General features: G+C 40.2%; 1 long non-coding RNA gene across 3 annotated transcripts in view; it reads left to right on the forward strand.

Moving 5' to 3' along the window:
- LOC127378538 (uncharacterized) overlaps positions 1-9988 on the forward strand; it is a 184572-nt gene extending 174584 nt beyond the window's left edge. For 2 of the 3 annotated variants that reach the window (XR_007888069.1, XR_007888070.1), the window contains one exon: positions 8177-9988. This is a non-coding gene — a long non-coding RNA (uncharacterized LOC127378538). The remainder of the gene's footprint in view (positions 1-8176) is intronic. The other variant, XR_007888071.1, reaches the window with a different exon arrangement.
- The last annotated feature ends 1796 nt before the right edge of the window (positions 9989-11784 follow it).

Here is an 11784-nt window from a genome sequence, read left to right on the forward strand (position 1 = left end):
TGTAGGATTTAAAAACAAGTCTCCTATTCATGACTTCACTCATGCACCAATCTGATAATCTGGATGATCAGTATTGTTGCCAGTATGGGCGTGTTAAAGTGGTTTGGGTGTTGATGTGATCAACCAGATTTGCAGAATAAATAATATTATTGCCTCTTGATGTTTTGACAGCATTATATTTACTGCACTTTTTGATAAAACCTCCCAAAAAACTACTCTGCTTCGGGTACTTTTAAGGCAGAAATCGTTCTTCTGTCTCCTTCATCTTGTGTGTTTTTTTTTTTTTATCTGACAAAAGATGAAGCTGTTACGCAAGTGTGTGTGATGGAGAAAAAAAAGGTGAGTGGAAGATAATAAGTGTGTATATGTGAGAGGGAGGGTGCTGCGTGTGATGGATCAGTGATTAAATAAATAATGGTAACCTTTCCTGTAACCTTTCCCCCCCTCCCCAGCTCCCGTCTGACCTTACAAGACCCACGCACATTAAAGACTCCTCTCTTTTCCTTCATCTCTCCCCTCTTCCTCACTACCCTTCCTCTTTCTTCATTTCTTTTACATAACTCTGACATTCGTTCTCTCGTCCTTGTTTTTTTGCACTCGTTTACTTTCTTTGCTTGTCCACCTATTCTTTCCTCACGCAGTGTTAACTAATGTCACGCTAATGTTATCATATTTCCCAGTGTGTCAAAAGCCACTCGGAGTATTAGTTACTTCTTGATGCATTATCAGCCGAAAGGGGAGAATGTAGAAAATATCTACTTTCAACAAAAGCACATTTCTCTGATAAGTGATAAAAGGTATGAATGGATCAAACTAAGGCAATTTGATAACAACTAAAACTGATAAAATGGGAATTTTGTCAGTTAAAAGCATACTAAAAATGTTTTTAACCTGCGTAGAACATATGTGTATACATTTCTCCCAGTGCATTGTAAACAAACAGCCAGGCAAGAGCTTCATGGGTCTCCATTTGGTTTATATTTCTCCAAATCTCTCTAAATGACTCCTGATCATATCAGTGACAATATCTACTGTAGAACTACTGGAATGGTGACTAACTTAACAGGAAAAAGAGCTGAAAGTGCTAGAAATTGCACCATTATTCAGATTTTCCTTTGTTTTGAGCTTGACAGTTCCATAGAGTTTCCATGTTTCTGAGCAACTTATTCAGCTGATTTCTTATTAGATAGTTTAGGGATATTTTGCTTTGGGTTTTTTTGTTTTGTCGTGACCAATCAATAGAGTGTCTTGTAGACATTATATTTAGTTAGCATGAAGGTTGCACTAGCAGTTGCTAGGGGCAGTTAGGACCTATAGAGAGCTCAAGTGAAACCGTAACTTCAGAGTTGTGTTCCAGAAGTAAGAAAACCTCATTAAAAATCACATTTACATTTATAACTACACTTAACCTGCAGAATTGGAACAGAGCCTTTATCAAACGATGTTGATTGGATGCAGCTTTCATGTTTTAGACAGAAGAAATTACAGCTAGAAAGTTGAAACATTACTTTATGGTCGGACATTTTCTCTTTCCAACCACTACTCACTATTTTTTCTCTCTGTCTCCCCTTTTCTTATCCTCATCCCCAAAACATGTCTCTCTCAAACTAACTGGCTACCTACAGGTCTCTGTTTCAGTTTCCCCCTGCTTTCCTTCCACCAGTCCAACCCCTGAACCCCCATGAGCACAAAAAAGGTTCAACTGTTTCCTTCTTTTAGCATTAATCCGTGTGTGGTTGTCAGTGTGAGTGTGATCTTTAAGATCTGCAGGTTCAAACGACTACTCTCACCACGCCTTGCCACTGAACTCACCAAGAGGTCGCTGAGACACCACAATGTGCACAATGTGTGTGTGTGTGTGTGTGTGTGTGAGCTGACTCCCTGATCTCCTGCTCTAATACCCTGAGGACCTTTGGTTCCTTAACTATAGGAGGTCCTAAGCAACCAACCCACACACACGCACCCATATACAAACACACACCGTACACACATGCACACACACATCTTCAGAGGATATCAAAGATTAGACATCAATCATTCTCACCTCTTGAAGTCTTGAAGAACGAGCACCTCATATGAAAGGTCAGTGAACGCCTGGAGAGCTACGACAGAATCAATATGCAATGATGAAGGTGATGATGAAGATGAGTAACAGGAGGATGGCGAGGATATTGATGACAAAAACAAAAGGGAGAGGTTGGAAATATAAGCAGAAGAAGAACTGATCTTGAAAAGACAGAAACCCTCGTCAATTGATATCAGATACAGCCTTTGTTCAATAAATTGGTGTCAATTAAAAATGACCTCTCCCTTTATCTATGGTGGCCTGTAACTGACACAAAACTAAAGTTCAAAGTACTAAACTATTGCAGAGATCCAAACAAATGTCTATTAAGATAAGGAATATATCACAATACAGAATAGTGGTGCTGAAATATTTCTGTCTCTGCTTATTCTGATTGTTCACTTATTTGTTTTATTTGTTTTAGTAATTGAACTTGTAAAATGTTTTGGGCGTAGACATGAATTGGGCTCCATTTGGATTAAACTTACAAATAGATAGAAATGGTCAGTTTTGGTGATGGTCTGTAAATTGTTGTGTGATTAGTCATCTTTGAAATTATTCTGATAGCTTAAGTTTTGTTTGTACAAAAAATGAGGGCAGTCTGTGGTCCTCCGTTACGTTTTTTATTTTAGCTTTAGTGTCTTTCAGCTCATTGTTTTGGTTTTCCGGATACCTGCCAAGCAGACGGTAGATGGACAGAGTTACCTACTGGCTGGTGAACACAGTGGAGCACTTAGCAGCTCAAAAAGCCAGTTTTTATCACAAGTTTGATTAAATGGGGATTCCTGATGGGTCTTAAACTGTCTGGGTTGGGTTTGTTTGCTCGAAGGTTGGCTTGGTTTTGAGTTTGGCTATTTTCAAATGTTATTTATTCAGAAATGTCACTCTTCCTCTCTTTCTCTGACTGTGCCAATCATCTGCGTCCATGCATTTGTTGCAAGTACGCAGGTACGCAGTGTCCAGTGGGAAGAGGAAAACAACAGTGTAGCCAAAGCGTGGAGAATTATCACCAGGAGTGGAAGAAATAAAGCACAAAATAAACGAATGAACATTGAGTGATTACAGGTTTAATCGGGGAGCCAGATGTGTTTGTGGAGAGGTTCATGTGTTGTGCTCATAGTAGTGGGATTATTTGATCTTGTGCAGTCAGTCAGTTTTGCATAGCCACAATAATGAAGGCTGTTTAACTTTTGCATTTCAAGTTTACCGGGGATCCATTCCCTTTCTTGTGGATAAAGCAATAAAGCTTGGTGGCTGTCAGATTTGGCAGTACCAGTTTAATTGTGCAGAACTCACACCACACACACATTAAGATGTTTTTGTGCCACAGTGTATTACAAATCTTACATATTGCCTCTGCTCACCTCAAGGCCACAGGAAGTTTTATATTGGCAGATGCAAGAATAACAGAGCGAATTCTCTTCTGCTGGTTTGAACTTCAGTGCAGTTCTGTCGCGCTGAACTTTGCTTGGCTCGGAGTGCTGAGTAACTGATTGAGATAGGAGCAGGGACGCTTATCTCTGAACGCTTGGTGTTTGGATACGTATGATGTCAGACCAGTTCTCATAATGCTTTCTAGGCTGTGTGTACAGATAAGCTTTGGGATCTGGAGAAGGTAGAGACATATGCAGGTAGCAAACAAGACACAATTGAAATTGGAGCAAGAGAAAGGGCCCGTTTCTGTTTGTTTGTTCAAGTATGTGTGTGTGTGTGTGTGTGTGTGTGTGTGTGTGTGTGTGTGTGTGTGTGTGTGTGATGTTCTTCTACACCGAGCCTACTTTAGCTCACCGTACTCCCTGAGCAGTGACCGGAGCAGTAAGCCCCCGTCCAAGCACTTGGAAACTGTAACGAAGCGAGGAGAAAGAGAGGATGGATGGGAAAGAAAGAGAGCGATGCGATGGGGGAGAAAAAGGATGGAGCGCAAAGAAAGGGAGGACAGGAGAAGAGCGGAGGCAGAGACAGACAGACAGAGCAGCAGCACATGGAACAGCACAAAACGGAAAGAACTGACGAATGAATGGAACCAAACGAAAGGAGGAGAAGTGTTGGATTGAGGGATGAGAGGGAAGGCGAGGCCACCTCTTCTTCTCCCTCTCCTCCTCTCGTCCCTCCTCTTCCCCCCGTGAGAATGCCGCCTGTGTGTGTGTGTGTGTGTGTGTGTGTGTGTGTGTGTGTGATTTTCTTCCTCGTCAGATCTGCCGCGCTTTCATTCGCACACAAAGACGGGACGTAGACATACCTGGCACAGGGGGACGTGAAGGAGCTGGCAGAGGTGTGTGTGTGTGTGTGTGTGTGTGTGTGTGTGTGTGTGTTTGTGTGTGTTTGAGAGAGAGAGAGAGAGAGAGAGAGAGAGAGAGAGAGACTGGCTTACCTGCCTGGCAGACAAGGGTGCCTGTGAGAGGATGGCCTGTCTGTCTGAAATGTCCCACTTAACACCAGCATGGGCACACTTTCTTCTTTCTTGCTTTCCCAGCCGGTTGCAATCACTCACACATTCATACTGTATATACACACTGCATCTGCTTGATACTGTTTGACTCATTTTGGATATTTAATATACATTTTCCAATTTTTATTTAGGTTTTGTAGTGCATTTACTTTCACTCTTTAAGTCCACGCTAAGTAAAGGATCGTTTCTGTTCATTACAACTGGAGTCTTAGTTCTGTAGTTGTGTGTATCATCCATCTTTCCTGATACTGATGCTGATTCTGATAGCTCGATATCAAGTACCAATCCATTACCATTCATACCATCATGGTCTGCTTAATCAGATTAGTATTGCACCAATACCGATGTGTTGGCTCCTAATACAAAAACAAGACATTTTTGCTGTTAAGTTTATCTCCCTGCTGGTCTGTCAGTCAGTCAACCACTTTGATCCAAACTGAAACAAAAACTATTGGATGTTGACATTTTTGATTTTACATAAATGATCTTGTCAACTATTGGATTACAATACATTTTGGTACACAGATTGTCGATGAATTAGCTTTGGTGATCCTCTGACTTTTCATCTTCAGGCTAAAATTTCAGTTTGTCCAGTACTTTTTTTATTTTACTTTTTAAAAACTAATACCATTCCCATCAGCCTCAGCTGTACTTTGTGCTAATTAGCAAATGTTAGCATGCTAACAGGCTACAAAGACAGTGAACATAATAAATACCAGCAGAGCTGCTAGCGTGGCTATAGACTCTTACTCTTGTTTTACAATGTTTAATATACTAAATACTACAGTCGATGCACCTCCCTTGTAATGAGGTGGAGGCAGAAATCTAAAATATGCACAAACAAAACCAACTATCTGCATGCATATTTTCTTTCGATTCCCGGTGAATCAACTCTTTATTAAGTGATCAGCTAGTCAGATTAACTGTTGAGTATCTGTATAGTTGCTGTAGTATTTTTAAAAAGAGTTAATTTGCAAATAAAATACTAGAAAAAGACATTATTGTTGAGCTAATGATTAAATGACTTTTAAGAACAGTGCTTTTTTTTCTTGTTCAGTAAAAGCATCAAAAGTTAATGAATCTTTTCCGCTGGCTGACATTTATTGTTTGTAATACAGTTTGTGTGCAGATCATTTCCTTTCCTTTTCACTGAGCAGCAGAATTTAGCTTTGAAAACAAAGAAAATTGGCTAAAAAGTCAAATTACTGCCCAACAGCTGCAGCAGAATGAGATTTGACGCCGGAGTGAAAATGTGTCCATGCTAAAGAAATTGGAGGGGTCCGCTATGCAACACAAACAAACAATAAACAAGAAAGCAAATAAATTGATGCGCGCACACACACACACACACACACAGAGCAATCCGCTATGCTGCAATTAGCTTGTTTTAAAGGAAACAAATAACAGTAATTTCAACAGAACAGCATCCATAACAATTCACCCCTGGAGGGGATCAGCTATTTGAACACACACACATACGGAGGCACACATGCACAAGCATAACAGACAGACACACAAAGATGCACATGCATGCTAACACACACACCTCCATTAAGTGTACTTGAGAGCAGCAGAGAGGGTCAGCTCAGTGTCTGAGTTATTACGCTACTTTGTTCTGCCTCAGTGGGAAGGCTGCCCCCCCCCACACACACACACACACATACAAAGAATTATCACCTATCAACACTCAAGGTGCAAATATAAAAGGGTTGGTTTGATAATGGATTGAAAAAGATGAATAAAAGAATGGGTAAAAAGATAGATGGATGAATGGAGAGAGAAAGCGTCTGCTCGCTGTTTTCTTTGCGTGTGTGCAGAAGTTTGCAGCTGGCAGGGAGACCCGGCCCCTGTCTCTCCCTCTTTATGTCTCCCCACCTCTCTCCGTCCATCTATCCATCCCTTGCTCTCTGTCTGGGTGTACAACAATGGCGTGAAACATCTGCGGATACCAGGTAATTATGGCTGAGCCAAAAACAGCGGGCAGTGCCGCGCCGACGAGCTCCGGCACCCCGCAATTAGCCCTGCATCTCCATCTCCCCTCTCTCTGTCGCTCCCCCGATGACCAGCGTATTATCTCTCTGAAGAGACCCCGGGAGACAGAGGAGAGTGGAGAGAGAAAAAAGACAGATGTGTGATCTCAGAGGGACATGAGTGGTGGGAGATGAGGACAGTCACACCACCTAAGTCCTCATTTTGGCTTCCTTTGGCATTCATTTCACACAAATGAATCCTTATTTTGCTGCTTTCATGTTGGTTCATGGATGTTTATGAACACCTCCGATGCGCAGGAAGTGATGTTTTAGGTTTTTGGCAGCAAAAAAAAGAAAGGTTTCTAGTACTTCCTCATTTGTGAAAGAAGTTGTAGAAAGCCTCCTGTGTCTCCAGAGGGAGCTGCACAGTCTGATAAATTACCTCAAGAGTCAGAATAATTTGTGGCAGCACACTAATTTGCGGCAAAAAAAAATCTGGGGGTCTGGAGTTAGAAAGAAGTGAGTTTACGGTTCGTCCACACTGCCTACTGCCAGTGCGTGACGCCTTCCTCGATAAACAGCTGCGGCTCGCACGCCTGTGGTGACCACAACGAGAGCGCTTCCTTTCTTTGCCTGTGATAAATAACTGTTAACATATGAATTGATTCTGTCCTCAGAAATGCAAGAGAGCTTTTAATCTCTAACAGATACAAGTGTTGAGTTTAAAATGTATATTTTTTTCATGTCTGTGACAAATTCTACGGATATAGACACTGAAACTGTTGAATGAAAGATGTATACCGCCCAACGGTCATTTGTTATTATCTGTGCAAAGTTAAAATCCCCAAGGAAAGATTGTATTATTATAAGAATTCATAGGAAAATATATTTTAGAGACAGTTTAAAATGGCCTTATTGTGTAGTATAACAAATTCTGCTTCAAAGGTTTAATGAGCGTAGCAATTAGAAACTTTCAGACTGTCACGTGAGTTTAAATACTTAATTCTTTACATTTTCCAAAGTGTGGAGGGAATTATTCAATTTTTATATATATTATATATTTTATGTTATATTTCTATATAAAGTAAATCAAACAACCAGTGTTTCAGTCTTCACTGTTGCAGCAAGTGATCCATTGTTTTGGGTCCTGACCTCAAGGTTAAGAAACTCCTTATTCCTTATAGTTTACCTACAGCATGGAATTTCATTGGTAAAAGGATTTGAATGTTATTTTAAACTTTACCTTGACATTTGTACAGTATGAAAAAATGATTTAAAAAATGTATTCTTGCATCAGTCCCACAAATGATTTTACTACAACATAAAAAGCCGTAATAAATGAAGTAGTGATAGTAAAGAGGACAGGGAATGAAGCCAGCCAGTCATCTTGAAGCTCAGTAGTTTAGCAATTTAAATTCAAATCCCAGTTTATTTACTGTTTTCCAAACCTTTCCATGGGGGCAGCTTCCCTCGCCTTCTCACATTTACCATCCACTGTGTCTTCATTACGTGTGTTTGATTGGTAGGTGCATGAGTGTTTGTGCACATACACATTTACATGTGTCAGTGTGTGTCTGTGTTAGCTCTTCTCTGTTTGTGCAATTGTTTGCTTATGCATGTGCACCCCGAGAGCGTATGTGTGTTTCTGACTGCGGGTGCATTTTATGATGTGTACTTTTTTTCTCTTCCTAGTCCAGGAGTCCCCGTCAGGACCCCTAGGCATCCCTGTGCCTGCCTGCCAAAAACGTCTGCATCTCCTGGACCCCCTCGAGGCAGGGGACAGCCAAATGTCACTTGGACCCTCTACAGAGTGGTGAGAGGAGGACAGGAAGAGGCGAGTGGGAGAGGGGGGAGGAGACAGGGAATTGAATGAGAGGGGGACAAAAGTTAGAGAGGAGACACGAAGATATGTAGAGTGGCAGAAGAGTTTGATTAGATAATAGAGACGCAATGATTACTTGGTGAGTTCTAACATGTCTGCCTTTCAATTCTCACTTTTTGGCCCAAATCTTATATAGTATACTGCTTATTGAAGTATTTTATTACAGTGTTTTTCATCCTCAAGTTTTCCAAGACCTAGTGTTGGATGAGTTTTATATTAACTTGTGCTAGAACAAAAAAGCATCACTAATTCTATAACAAATAGAGATGGCTAAAAGCTGATCTAGACTTGTTAGAATGGTGGTCACTTTGGTGCATATTAGTTAACTAACTACAAATGTATATATTTTCCAATGCAGCTGACCAGTCTCCATAAGTTCTCAGACTGATTCCTTCCTCCCAGACAGCCAGTGGCTTCAGTGTGTTGCACTATGAAACTGCAGAGGCTCCCAAACATCATTAACGCAGGAAGCTGCAAAATCAATTTTATCCTTTTAATTTATTGCTTTATGCAAATCAACGTTGATTTAAAGGAGTTAACTCTCCATTATCAGGTGCACATACTGTACCACTCACTGTGTTTGTGGCACTGTCACATAAAAGGTGCCAAGTGTGATGTATTTTAGACTAGTCACTGCCTGTTTGAGTAAATCAAACATTTAAAGCAGTTATATTTAGGAAGTGTCCACCTGTTGAATTCATACTCACTCAAATGTCCAGTCCCTCCCGAAAGTCTTTCTTTCTTTGAACAAACAGCGAACGTTAGCATTAACAGCTGTTTACTCACTAGTTCAGAAGAAATGTGATTTCAGCATCAAACTTCAGCTCTTTTTCTTTTATTCATATCATTTCTTTGTTTACAGCAGAATGTGGTTTCTACTTTTTCATCCTCTCATGAGGATGACAGACTGGAAGCTACAGTCGCTCACTGTCTCCTCTTGAGGTACAAAGTGGTATTACGAGACAGGACGGGCCGGGACTAGCCGACTAGTATGCTAACTTCCGTAGATATCTCTGCGACACAATCCATAAATGTCATTGACGTCACATCAAAACTGTTATTTATTCAAATTCTGCTGATAATTTAATTGTGGAATATTTTAAACTAACATTCTTAAATATAGCTCCTTTAAAACAGTACAACAGACATCACTGCTTAACGTTACTGTAGCTCCGTCATCTCATGTGGCAGTGTTTGTTTTCATTTGTTTGGTGTGTAAGATAGTTAAACGTTAAATGTACTGTAAAATTACATGTGGTGAAACATTTCACATCACTACATGTAAAATTACACATCTAAATTACGATCAGTAATGTTTTATAGAAGTCAGTGAGGCATACAGATCCAAAAAAGCCTTTTCACATTGATATAAAGGTATACTGATTTAATTTTTTTCCATTTTCTATCTTTTATTCTTTTTCTTCTCTCACTCACATCCCCCATTCATCCCAGCCAGTCTCTTGCTCCTTGTCCTTGTGTGGGGGACAAATGCAAGACAAGGACTTCTGGCTCCCATACACATATATTATATACATATAAAATCACACAGTAGACTGAGAAAGTTATTAATTCAGAAACACTCACGTCAGTGTGTCTGTACACTGTGTGTGTGTGTGTGTGTGTGTGTGTGTGTGTGTGTGTGTGTGTGTGGGAGGGGTATATGAGGAATGTGAAGGGATAAAGACACGTCTTATTCTGGGTCACAGCTGCTGTGATGAAAACACACACACACACACACACACACACACACACACACACTTGAAACCCTCTGCTTAACCCTAATTCCCAATAGAGCTGCGTACACACCCAGTGTCTACAATTGTCCCCCGATGGTCCTGTCACACTGGGGGATGTACAGTATTGAACAGGGATGCACGGGAATAGAAACAATACCTTCACCCTTTCATTCTCCGACTGATACAACGATTATGGGTCCTCAGAGAGAAAGACTTTAACATATTTAATTTCAGTGTGAAATAATACAATTATTATTTACAGACAAAAACAGAAGCTTTTATTTATCTTTATAAAATTGCACAGGTATTTTAGGTGATTTCTAAATCACTTTTGGTGTTTTCAGTGGCTACAGCGAGTCTGTTAAAATGCTGGAATGATGCAGCATTAGAAAGGCATGTAACTTAGAATTAGCAGTAAGACGGAGTGTGTAATTAAACGAGTTGTCATTCATTTACAATCCAATGCATAATTCAAGCAGCCGTGCACACGAGAAAAGAATGAACTGGCTGTAACTAGTAGCTAGCTCTCCAAACAGCACCTACACAGCAATTACGTGTGAGAGATAGGTGTGTGTGTTTCTGTGTGTGTGTGTGTGTGTGTGTGTGTGTACATCCACAAAGTTAATGGCTGTGTGGACGCGGCAGTCTAAATGTGTTCATCTGTAACATTTTTATCCTGGTTCACCTCACTCAGCCACTGTCACGCAGCAAACACACACTCAAACACACACACACACACACACACAAAAAAAAAAAAAAACACACACATATGAGCTCACAAAGCAGAAAAGGGTAGGAGGGAGAGAGAGAAAGAAAATTATCTGCCGGCATGAGTCCCAAAATTGTGGAACTTTTTCACTTTTTCGATTGTTCATTGGTCACAGTACTGTCCTAAAAATAACCGAACATTTCAGGTTCACGCCGGTCATTTTTAAGTATTGGCAACCAGCTGACTTAACCGAGTGAAGGACCGATGACAGGTTGCCTTTTCAGAGTTTGAAGCAGAAATCAAGAATGAAAAAGTCTGAACTTTGACATCTTTCATGACTAAATTAACAACAATCACAATTAGAGTTCGATAAACCACGCTTAGAATTATTTGTTAATAATTAAAGAGTAAAAATATTAGATAAATTAGATATTGATTGAAATATTGCTCAAATAAAAGGCCCAACTGACCAAACTGTGGAAAATTACAGTGATTTTCTAACTGGACCGCCAATTCCCTATTTAGTCGCGTTCACACACACAGATGACGAAACCTAATCCAGGCATGCATTGTGGGTAAATGCAGGAAAGTTCACCTGACCTGCAGACTGATGATTGATGATTGCAGAGGGTTTAAACCGGTGTCCTTCTCAATCTAAAGCAACAGCTATCAGCATTGTACCAGAGGCTTTTTTTTTTTTTTTTTAAATCCACTGAAATAAATTTAAATTCTACTATTTAAATTGAACTTATTGGCAGTAAAGAGGCTGCACACACCTCCACTGTTGCATCATTTCCTGACGCTATAGATCCAAGAATTATGGACACTCTATGAACTGGTCTCCATATGATGAGACTACTGGTATGTGGTTCAAGACTTCTGCCACTGCACATGAGAAACATGATTTTTAATAATTAATCTGTTAGACATGCTCATTGGGGAACTCTTTTTTTTTTTTTTTTCTCTGGACCCC

This window comes from Dicentrarchus labrax, unplaced genomic scaffold (assembly GCF_905237075.1).
Source record: "Dicentrarchus labrax unplaced genomic scaffold, dlabrax2021, whole genome shotgun sequence".
Lineage (NCBI taxonomy): Eukaryota > Metazoa > Chordata > Actinopteri > Moronidae > Dicentrarchus > Dicentrarchus labrax.